Source organism: Mustela erminea, chromosome 3 (genome assembly GCF_009829155.1).
Source record: "Mustela erminea isolate mMusErm1 chromosome 3, mMusErm1.Pri, whole genome shotgun sequence".
NCBI classification, from domain to species: Eukaryota; Metazoa; Chordata; class Mammalia; order Carnivora; family Mustelidae; genus Mustela; species Mustela erminea.
The window spans coordinates 150,485,270-150,497,024 of NC_045616.1; the positions used below are offsets into that span (position 1 = coordinate 150,485,270).

At 38.0% G+C, this 11,755-nt stretch overlaps 1 pseudogene; it reads right to left on the reverse strand.

Moving 5' to 3' along the window:
• Positions 1-8,139: 8,139 nt before the first annotated feature.
• LOC116587333 lies at positions 8,140-8,264 on the reverse strand (annotated as a pseudogene).
• Between the last annotated feature and the right edge of the window lie 3,491 nt (positions 8,265-11,755).

An 11,755-nucleotide genomic window follows, 5' to 3' on the forward strand; every position in this document is an offset into this window, starting at 1 on the left:
AATTCTCTATTTCCTACTCTACAAAATGAGGACTATGGTATAAATGGCCTCCAAGATTTCTTCTAGGGCTAACTTGATTTGTTTCTATGATGTTGAATGTAAGATTTACATATGCCAGAGTCAAAAAATGTTTTCAGGACTGTGAATTCCTTTTGTGCCTCCAATGAGAGAAAGTAGATACCATGAGAACAAAAGTATTCAGTTTTCCACAGGATTTCTAGCTAATAGTTTACTCTGAATTATAAATGTAATCATGTTCTTTTTAACAAAGGCATGTTTTCAGCTAAATGAGTTATTTTTAATTAATATTGCCATCTTTCAAACATTGGCAATGCTCTATGCATGTGAGGTCATTTGTCACATCCCTGTGAGGTGCTGTCCATTTGCTACACATGAAACAACTGAAACAAAGAAGGATAACTAAGTTGATGTGGGAAATGGGTTTTCTGAGTAGAAATTAGACTCCAGAGTCCATGTATTGAATACCAATGTAAAATTATTATCCCTCACTAATAATAATGTATGAAAAAATATAGAAATAAGTAAATAAAAATTATAGGCATATGTATAATTTTTAAAGATGCTTGGCATGAAAGGTTAACATCTTTCAAGTGCATTAGAATATTCCTTTTGAGACTCTATTAAAAGATGTAAAATGACTAAGTAGAAGCTGACATTCCCCTTAGCTTTAAATGTCTTTAGGCTAGGAATCTTTAACAGCCTTTCTTTACCTGATAATTTCCAAATTCTGTGACCCGACTCCTGTTTGAAAACACTTCATATCCAACAAATTACCTTCTTACCTTGTCTTCATCTTACAGCACTATAGTGACCAAGATATGCCTTTCCTTTACACAATGCAATCTTCACATTCCAAGTAACATATAATCAACCCTCCCCTTGGACACTACCTGTTTCCTCATTATGCTGCCTGGAATATAGATGCCATCCATGTGAAAATGACCCACAGCAAGCAACAAGATAGGAGTGTGGCCCCCTCAAACCATAGAGGTCTCATTATGGCAGCCCTGAACTCACTGCCTGGACTTCATGTGACAGAAGAGTGAGTTCTGCCTGGCTTAAGCGTCTATAATTTGAGATTTTCTATCACATGCAGTTGAATTTAGCCTTAACTATATACACAAATATTTACATATGTTTTTAAAATATTGAAGTAGTATAAAATGTTGTGCTGCAGAATATAACAAAACTTGACAATCTTTGAGTCTGAAACATATAAAACTACTTCACTCTTCTTTTAAAAGATTTTATTTATTTATTTGACAGAGAGAGACTAAATGAGAAAGAGAATGAGCAGGGGGAAGGGGCAGAGAGAGAGGGAGAAGCAAGCTCCCTGGTGAGCAGGGAGCCCAATGTGGGGCTTGATCCCAGAATTTCAGGATCATGACCTGAACTGAAGGTAGATGCTTAACAAACTGAGCCACCCAGGGCTTCTACTTCATTCATTTTAATGGCTGCATTTGTTCAATTAAAAAACCATGTATAGAATGGGTCCACCCATTCCATGCTTTTTAGTCATTCCTCATTGCTAAGGGTTGTTTCCCAACTTTAGCCATTATGAACAAAAGCCCCAGTCAACATCCGCGACTGTACCTCTTTTTACACATAGGAAAACATTTTGCTAGCAAGCATTCCCTGCTATAATTGCTAAGTCCAAAAGTATTCATGTTTCCTTTCCTCATAGAAACTCCAGGTTGCCTTTCTAAATATCCTCCTATTTAATTCTCCAACCAGTGGTATGCCACTTGTAAGCAGAAGTGATGTGTATCAATCAAATCTGTCATTTTTACATTTTAGAGCCCTGCCCCCCACCAAGCTTCTCTTTTAAACACTAAAAATTGCCTGTATCTTTTCCTTTACCTTATGGTATAGTTTTCAGAATTTCCATTGTCAAAGTAGCTCACACCCATCTAGTCAGAACCTTTCAAACTGTACCAACCAAAACTATTCATATTAACACACATCAAGTTGACAAGATTTTTTTATGATGGTTCAGATAGTAAATACTTTGGGTTTTATGGACTAGATGATCTCTGTTAGATCTGATCAATCCCGCCATTGAAGCACAAAATCAGCCCAGTCAATATACTAAAAAAAGGAACGTCGGGGCACCCGACCCTAGGATCTGGGGATTGAGCCCCACATCGGGCTCCCTGCTCACCAGGAAGTCTGCTTCTCCCTCTCCTGTTCCCCCTGCCTGTGTTCCCTCTCTCTGCATGTCTTTCCCTGTCAAATAAATAAATAAAAATATTTAAAAAAAACATGAGTGTCTATGTTCCAATTAAGTTTATTGGAAAAAAGCAGGTTGTTGGCTAGATTTGACCCATAGACTATATAGAATGTTATGAATTATATGCTTACCATAATTTACCTTGATCTGAAAAATAAAACTCATAGTGAGGAATTAGGTGTGTCTAGAGGGAAACCAAATTTAATTTAGAGCCTAGAATACAATGGGTGCACACTAAATGTATGTTGAATTAATAAATAGGACAATTATGTATGAGGTCTGTGAATAATCCTACACCTAACAGAAAAGGAGAATACATCTGAAAAAAAAAAAAAAACACCACAGGAGAAAAAATCAGTAAGAGAATAACTTCTCAGTGTTCTCACTAAGGAGCAAGAATAGATGTGTTACATAAAACTGAAGTGGGAATTCATAGAAGAAAATATGTTGAGATGAATACAAAGATGAAGAGGAAGCTAGCTGAAGAAACTCAAAATGCAATCACAAAATGTAGGTCTCCTTTCAAGGCAAAAAGGAATAGAACTGAGATGTATCCTATCACAGAACTTCACGTTTTGTAATTATAAATGAAGCTGATCCTTTTCTTTCTAAATGAACATTTCTTTATAGTTTACCAGAGATTAATATTCAATCAAATAAATATTAGTTGAGGGCTTACCACATGTCAGACACAGAATAAAGAATTCTCCATCATTGTCTCATTGAATCACTGCAGCCATATGAAATCAGTAGGGTTTTTTCTCCACTGAACAAATCATGAAATGAGAGCTGAAGGAAGGTAAAGTAACTGTACTGAAGTCACAAAGCAAGTGTACTACTTAGACCAGTGCTCACTGCTGGAGAAGGAGAAGAAGAAGGACTGAAAAGCCATTTGGTGCATATTAAAAACAACTTTATATTCTCTCATGACTTTGTAAGTTGACTGGCAGTTTCTCTCTCTTCCCATGATCATCACTGACGCTGAAAATGTTCCCTGGCTATTGTCTGGCAGGTAGCTGGAGCTGTTAACCAGAGAGCCTCAGGCTTCCGTGTGGAGTCTCCATTAGGCATGAGTTGCTCACCATAGGGTGTCTGGGTCCCAAGCAGCAGAAAGTAAAAGGTGGTGGACCTCCACATCATGAGTTAGTACACCTCTTTCATTGCATTCTGTAAGTCAAAGCCAGCCGGCCAGATTCAAGTGGAGAGCAAATAAGCTCTACCTCTGGAGGTAAGGAGTGACCAACATGTACCAAGAGTGAAGAAATTACTGGTGGCCATCTTTGGAGATAACTATCACACAGTAATTCATAATAATATATAAGCAAGAAATAAACATAATACAAATTATTTCTCACCTAAATAACAATTGGAAGTGAAGGCTTCCTGGCCATCAGGCAGCTCCCCTCCATGCAGTAATCCAGACACCAAAACCCTTTACAATTTATCAGCTCACAGTCATTTTTATCTAGCAAAAGGAAGAAAGGAAAACATAGAGAAGACACCCACTTCTTAAAATCCTCAGAGGAAGTGATATACATACTTCCAATGACAACCCATAGTCAGTAATGACAGAACCACAACCAAACATGTGCAGGGATAGGAGATATTCTTAGTCACTGATTGGACAGCCATTCCATCCCTCTTTGCCTCTTCCCCTCAAAAATACAGCCTGGCTAATCGTCTTTGCCAACACTAGTAAGGCGAAAAGCCAGAACCAGAGCCTAGACCTACATCATTCTAGAACATATGCTTTCTCCATTATGCCTAGAGGAGAGAGGAATGCCTACTGTAAAGACCTTGTGGGAGGAGGACAAATAAACGAAGTAAAAAATAAGCTATCCTAATTACTGCAATTATGATATACATTACGTACTATGGGAGAAGAATATGGCATTAAGACAATGGAGAGTGGCAAAAGATGAGGTCAGAGAAATAAAAAGGCAGTGGGGAAAAGACACGATATGTGACAATGACAAACCACTGAAGGATTTTAATACAAGCATGGCTTGACAAGACTTTAGAAATACCATCCTGGGGTGCCTGGGTGGCTCAGTCAGTTAATCGTCTTGACTCTTGATTTCTGCTCTGGTCATGACCTCAAGGTTTTGAAATGGAGAGCCATGCCAAGTTCCATGTTGAGTGAGGAGTCTGCTTGATTCTCCCTCTCCTTCTGCCCCTTCCCCATTCTTAATAAAGCTTAAAAAAAGAAGATGAAGTAGAAGAAATATCATTCTGTCCATATGATCCAACATAATGATTGAACAATGGACCCTCAATGGTATATTAAATTCTTTTATCAGAACAAAGATTATTTATCTGGGGAATAAGATCTTTTCACGAAAAGGATTTAAACTATCTCTATTGCTGATGTCTTGTACATCATTTTCCTTTCTCTTATAACTTGTCTATTCTATCCTTTCCAGATGGAGATCATTCTTCTTAGTAGATAAGGTGAAAGAAAATAGGACTTGAAAAGTGGTTTTATGCATGTGTGTGTTTTACAAAAAGACAGCTTGTTCTGTTTTGCTTCTGACATAGCTTTAGATATCTTTTCAAATATACATCACATTTTTTAACATTACTTCTAACTGAAAGGAACAAGTAAGTTACCATAAAGCAATTGGGATAGGTCTGGAAGAGGAAGATAGTGGACTGATAATAATGTGAAGGGCATGTAACCATGAAATTCCACGTCATGACTTTAGAAAGAATGGAGAAGCTAAGTATGTGAGGAAATGGGGGTGAAAGTAACTTTATCATGGTAATCATTTCACAACATATACGTGCATCAAGTCATCACTTTGTAGCCATAAACTTACATATTTTACATGTCAATAATATCCCAGTAAAGCTGAAAAAATGCAGAAACACTAAAGACTTTGTGGGGATTCATCTTATCTAGGCTGTGTTTTTGGATAGTAACTGGAGTATGATTTGGAAAAATAGAAGGATTAAAATGCAAGTACCATCTTAGTCGTTTGGGCTGCTCTAACAGAATACTATGGACTGGGTGGCTTATAAACAACAGCAATTTATTTCTCATAGTTCTGGAAGATGGAAGTTCAAGATAACGTCCTGGCAGATTCAGTGTCTAGTGAAAGCATACTTCCTCATTCAGAAATGGCATCTGCTCACCGTGTTGTCCCGTGGCGGAAGAGGTGAGGTAGCTCTCGCAAGCTTCTAAGAATATGAATTTCATTTATCAGGGTTCTGCCCTCGTGACCATAATCACCTCCCAAAAGCTCCACGTCCTAATACACTGGGAATTGGCTTTTGATACATGAATTTTGAGGGGGACACAAACATTTAGCTTTATTAGGCACCTAGGCCCCCAGGTATAAATTTATTAGTTATGTAGATAGGAGCTATTGCATGAAGGGCCGGACTATGTAGTGGCAGAGGGGAGTAAAAAGAATCTGAGTATAGGACTCCTGGGTGGCTCAGTTGGTTAGGCATCTGCCTTCGGCTCAGGTCATGATCCTAGGGTCCTGGGATCGGGTCTCACATTGGGCTCCTTGCTCAGCGGGGAGCCTACTTCTCCCTCTGCAGTTGTTCCCTCTGCTTGTGCTCTCACTTTCTCTCTGAAAAATAAATAAATAAAATCTTTAGAAAGAAAGAATCTGAGCGCTACAGGAGAAGCTGGGGAAATGGAAGTCAATGCTAGGGTTTCTCCTTAATGAAACTCAGACTGGTAAGTCCGTGAGCTCAGAAAGGTCATTCTCGAGTTGGGAAGGATTAGAAGGCATTTTGTTTTGTTTTGTTTTAACAATTTGAAATAAGAGGTTTTGCCATGAAATCACTACAGAATATCAAAGAAAATATTATAAATTCACAGCTGGTGACCAGGAAAGAGATTCGGGTTACATAAGTTTGAGGACAAAAATAACTGGTTCTAGTTTTCTAGCTGCTGGTTCCTAGAAATTGGTTTTTGGCACTATCTCCCAAGCACGAGTCAAAATTTCTCACATATATGGTGTTTATTTGCTTGAGATTTTAGGTATAGGCAGTGTGTGTGTGTGTGTCTATGCATCTAGGTTGGTGAGTGGGTACACATGTGCGCTCACATGTGCACCTATACGTTTTTTTCTACGGTAAGAAAATAAACTAATTGGAAATAAAAATTATAAAAATTATTGACTCAGAATTTTGCAAATTACTAGTTTAGTACCCTGGAACACTCACAGCAGAAAAAGCACATGGTTACTGTGTCTATGTAAAATTAGCTTTTTTAGCCCCCAAATCACAAATTCTTGCAGATCAAAGCTCTGACTGTTGAGTAAAAAGTTACATTTGGACATGATCATAAAACTAAACTCTTTTAAGTTCTTATAAAATTTGAAGTTAATAAAAGTCACATGAAATAATCCCCTGCATATAGAAATCTACTGATTTACATTTTAATGAAAATGGAGCAATACTTATAAAAAATAAACTTTTCAAAGCATATGAAAATAAATTCACTTTGGGACACGGGTCTGGAGTTCTGAACATTCTCCTGGTCTTTGAAACCCCACACCCTCAGAAATTCTTCTGAGACCCAGAATTCATGGACATACTTCACTCTTCCTATCCCTACCTCTTATCTCTCTTTTTTTAATCCTAATTTATAACATTTGTCAAGCCCAGATAGGATGAAAGTAATGTAAACAGGCAGCTATGGGCAGATTTTGTTGTAAAAATAGAAACTAAAGGCTTGGAGCTGTATCTGAGTCTCGTTTGCTTGGCAGTGATGTAGATGTTCAGACAGGACAAACTTTCACTGGAAGGTATGGCTATAAATAAAAATGTTCCAAAGAGAAAGTAACAAAATGGCATCTCTTTCCATGTGAATGCACAGTGGGGTTGGATCCTTTCCTCCTCTCTGTAAATCAGACAGGCGTTGGGCTTCCTTCCTTTCCTTTCGCTACATGAAAGACCTCTAATAAGTCCTCGTTATAACCTGGAGCAGAACCCCTCACTATTATATGAACTGATCCATTTTATAGGTGGTCAGGAATTTCAGGAATTTAATCTATAAGCAGAGGAATTTAAAGGCCATTCGGCTAGCACCTGGTGCAATGAAGGACTTGAGATTCAAATAAGGATCTTTTATTGACCTGGGACCCATCACTGTCAACTCCAGCTCACACAGGGTAAGATCCCACCCTGCTCCCTGTTCTAGTACCTTTGCCATCTTCCCTGTGGCAACAATCACTTCACCTCCTTTTTACGGGGATACAAAATCCTTCAGGTAACTGATCTATCTGTCAAGCGATGTTTAGGGGCATCCTTGGCTAAAAGAAGTTATAAATCATAAGGAATGAATAACGTTATCACTCTTTCTGGGGTAGAAGACCATTCTTTTCAACAGGAAATGTGTGTGATCCATATATTTTAAGAACCAGAAAGCCAAATGATGATGATGAATGGTGACAGAAGAAAGGAGAAGTGATATCAGAGACTGCTGGCTGATGAAGGCAGCAAGAGTCAGAATGTAACGCAAAACGCACATTATCTAGATAAACAACAGCACACACTGAACTAGCCCATCACAGATGAGGAAGTTGCCTGAGAAAGAGAGACCTTGCTTTGACTTTCAGCCTGGGAGTTCCGAAAGTGACCTGAAACCAGCCTCTTCCTCCGAGTCCCGGAAAGCACCCTCCCTTCCAGCCCTCTTATGACCATTAAGATCTCATATTCTTTTTTAAATACGAAATTATGTGCAGACCTTGGCATTCCTTCATTTTAGGAATGTAAGTAATATAGTAAATGTAAAGTTTCAAACTAGACACACTACACTCAAATAGTGTCCTTCACCCTTCTTGGAAGGTTTTCTAAAATCAAGGGGTCAGTGGGCGTGGCCTTCCAGATGATTACAGGTCCTAATTTAATTAGCTGCTATGGGACTTCCTGTTATCAGGATAGGTAGATTGGATGGAAATTGTCAACTAGCAATAATTTGCTAGTTTTCAACTAGCAATAATCACGCCTAGGGTAAACCTCATTGGCTACGATACTGCCACCGCGCAAAGCTCAACTATAGATTCTGATTGGGAAGCCGGTCCCCTAGACACCGGCTTCCCTGCCACACAGTTGCCAGACTTCCCATCTCACCAAAAAAAAATTAAATAAATAAAATAAAGTAAAAAAATAAAAAAATTTTTTTTAATTCCGATGTCATCACATACCCACTTTCATGTTTTGTTTTAACTGAAGTATAGTTGAATGTAATATAACATTAGTTTCAAGTGTACAACATAGTGATTTGACAATTACATACATTACAATATCCTCACCACAGTAAGTTGAGTTATTATCTGTCACTGGAAAGTTGTTACAATATTACTGTGTTCCTTATCCTGTACTTTTTATCCCTGTGACTTATTTATTTTATAACTTATTTATCTTATAACTTTGTACATCTCAATCCTCCTCACCTCCTCTGGCCATCCCTCCCGCTCCCTCCCCTCTGGAAACCACTAGTTTGTTCTTCCATATTTACGAGTCTGTTTCTCTCTTTGTGGTTTGTCTATTTGGTTTTGTTTTGCTTTTTAGATTATACCTATAAGTGAAATCTTATGACGTGCGTCTTTATTCTGCCTTATTTATTTCACGTAGCATAATACCCCCTAGGTTTACCCATGTGGTCACAAATGACAAGATTTCATTCCTCGTATGCCGAGTAATATTCCTTTGTCACATCTTTTGTTTATTGTTGTTGTTGTTTTCTTTTTTTTTCTTTCTTCCCCCTTTTTGTTGAAGCAGAGTTGACACACAATGTTACATGAGTTTCAGGTGTACAACACAGTGATTTGACAAGTCTGTGAGCCACCCTCTGTCACCACACAACACTCATACGATTCCATTACCTGTATTCCTTACACTGTACCTTTCATCCCCGTGACTTACTCATGCCGCACCTGGAAGCCAGTGTCTCCCACTGCCCTCCACCCATCTTGCCCATCTCCCTCCCCCTCCCCCACCCCCACCCCGGCAATCATCAGTTTGTTCTCTTATGCCCTGTCTTCTTTCTTTATTCATCTATTAATGGACACTTGGGCTGCTTCCATACATACCCACTTGTAAAGCTCCATCTCCTCTCTGTTGCCTTAAGGATGAATTCCAGACTCGATGTACCGTATACAGTCCTTCACAACTGACCTCAGCTTGCTATTCAACCTCACCTCCCATAATTCACTTCTTTCTCACAAAATCTAGCTTCCAACTACAATGACCCTTTCTTTCCATTCATAACCTCACCTGTGCCTTCCTCTGTGCCACCAGCCCTACTAGGGATAAAATAGAATTCTTTGGTCCTTGTGGCAAGGCACAGGCTCTTTTGTCATGCCCTTGCTCAAAGTTCCAATCTTTTGTTGAGACCTCCACAAGGACTCAAAGCAGAAACAGTTACCCTGTCCTCTACTCCCACAATATCTATCTGTCGCATTGCTACAGAAACTGGCCTTCACATATCCTGGCATTTGGAGTTTAAGATCCTCCCATGTATTGTGCTAGATACAAAAAGAATACCAGGGTAAGAAAGACACAATTCCTCTCATTAAGATGCTAAAAGGTTTGCACGTAAATAGATATTAATTGCAGGCAGAATAAGGATCCCCAAAAGTGTAATCAACACATTATTGAAATTTAAAGATGAATATAATTATATCGCACTGTGGGATCGGAAAAAACTTACAGGAAGACCTTGAGTGTGAAATGAGCCAGGAGGCTTAGGTAAAACTAATCAAGGAGAATTGGATTAAAGGAGTGGAGGAAATGAATCTGGGAGAAGTCGAGTCCTCTCATTGGCCTGGCGCACGGACACGTTAGGGAAATAGGCAGGAAACTTTCTATAAGGTATTTCTCTCAAACATGATCGTGCAGGCCTGACTGAGAAATTTATGTCTTGTTTCCATAGCAACCAGAAACCTTTAAAGGCTTTGGAGCAAGGAAATCTCAGGATCTGAGCCTCCCTAAATTCAGGAAAACGTCCCTATGAAATTTTCAAGGATTGAGAAATTGTCTGTGCCAACTTTAAAAAGCAAAAGAAATAAGATGAGCATTGGTTTGTGGTGCTTGATTCAAATGAGCTTGCAGCTAACAAGAATAACTGTCCCCACATGGTTCGGCAAGCTTTAGCAGAGACAGTATTAAGTAGAAATTTGAAATTTTTATAAATTGGACTCTTTGGCCATAAAAATAGATAAAATAGCATGTGTGCATGTTTAAATTAAGACAAACAGAGAAAGAGGTTGTTGCTATATTATGTCAATACAAACTGTATATTGAGTCGGCAAGATTAAAAAGTTGGTTAAATAAAATCAATTAATCAGACCAATTAACACCAAGTAAGGGAAGAAACTGGTACTATATAACACTTTTGTTCTTACATTTTTTGTTTCGTTTTGTTTTATTTTCAACTGGAAAGCATGGTTGAGGAGTTTCTTCAGGTTCATGGTGTTAGAAATACAGCCAAATCCAAAACAAACTTAACTTCAAATTTCTGCTTTAACTATTACTACCCTAAAATTAATCATTTATATTCAAAATAATTGCTCTAAATAATATTTTAATATATTTTATTATGCAGAAGTTAATATGGTAGTTTATTATAAGATATTTTTTCCAAAAATTCCCTCTCAAAACAGCAAAGTAATAACTTTTGAACCTAATGGAAAAACAAATCTCCAGATAGAAAACAAAATCAAGCAGATGGGGTTTATCAAAAAAGAAACAGAGGCCTGGAAGAATTATGAAGATTTCTCAGTAACCAGGAAATACTTAAATTTTGCAAGTCTTAAGCTGATTATTTGACTGATACCCAGTAACATACATTTAGTCACAGTGGAAAATACTTTTTTTCATTCAATTAATTGCACTTCAATCCTTGACCAACCTATTTTCAACAGTAACCACAGCTGCTTATGTGCATGAACAACCTAGAAATAAATGTACTGCTATGTCAGCTCTTTGAGTTTAGAAATATTAGTTTCTGCTACCTAAAGGGGAAAAATAGTTATATTAAATCATTAGTGCTAAAGAAGACAAAGCTAAATGCTGCTCATTTCCCCCCTGAATTCCAAGAACATATGTTAATCCTAAGGCAGGATTAAACTAGCAAACTTAAAAGTTAGCAAAAAAATTTATATCACTTCATCCCCACTGAATTTTCTCTAGTTAGGAAGGAAAAAGTAACCATTAAGGGAGGAACGTGAATCTCCTAAAGGCATCACTTAGCAGCCACAGCACAGAGGAATGCCATTAACTCGGGCAAGAGTTTGCAGCAAGTTATCTAAAGAGATACATTTATGCATTCACACATAGACATACAAAAACGTATAACTAGGCACTAAACCGCATACCCAGAAATTTAAGGAAGTCACACACAACTGAAATGGCCAAAAAACATGTGATTTAATAGTGTTTCTGTAAGAGCTTTTTTTTTTTTTTTTAAAGATTTTATTTATTTGACAGACAGAGATTACAAGTAGGCAGAGAGGCAGGCAGAGAGAGAAGAAGCAGACT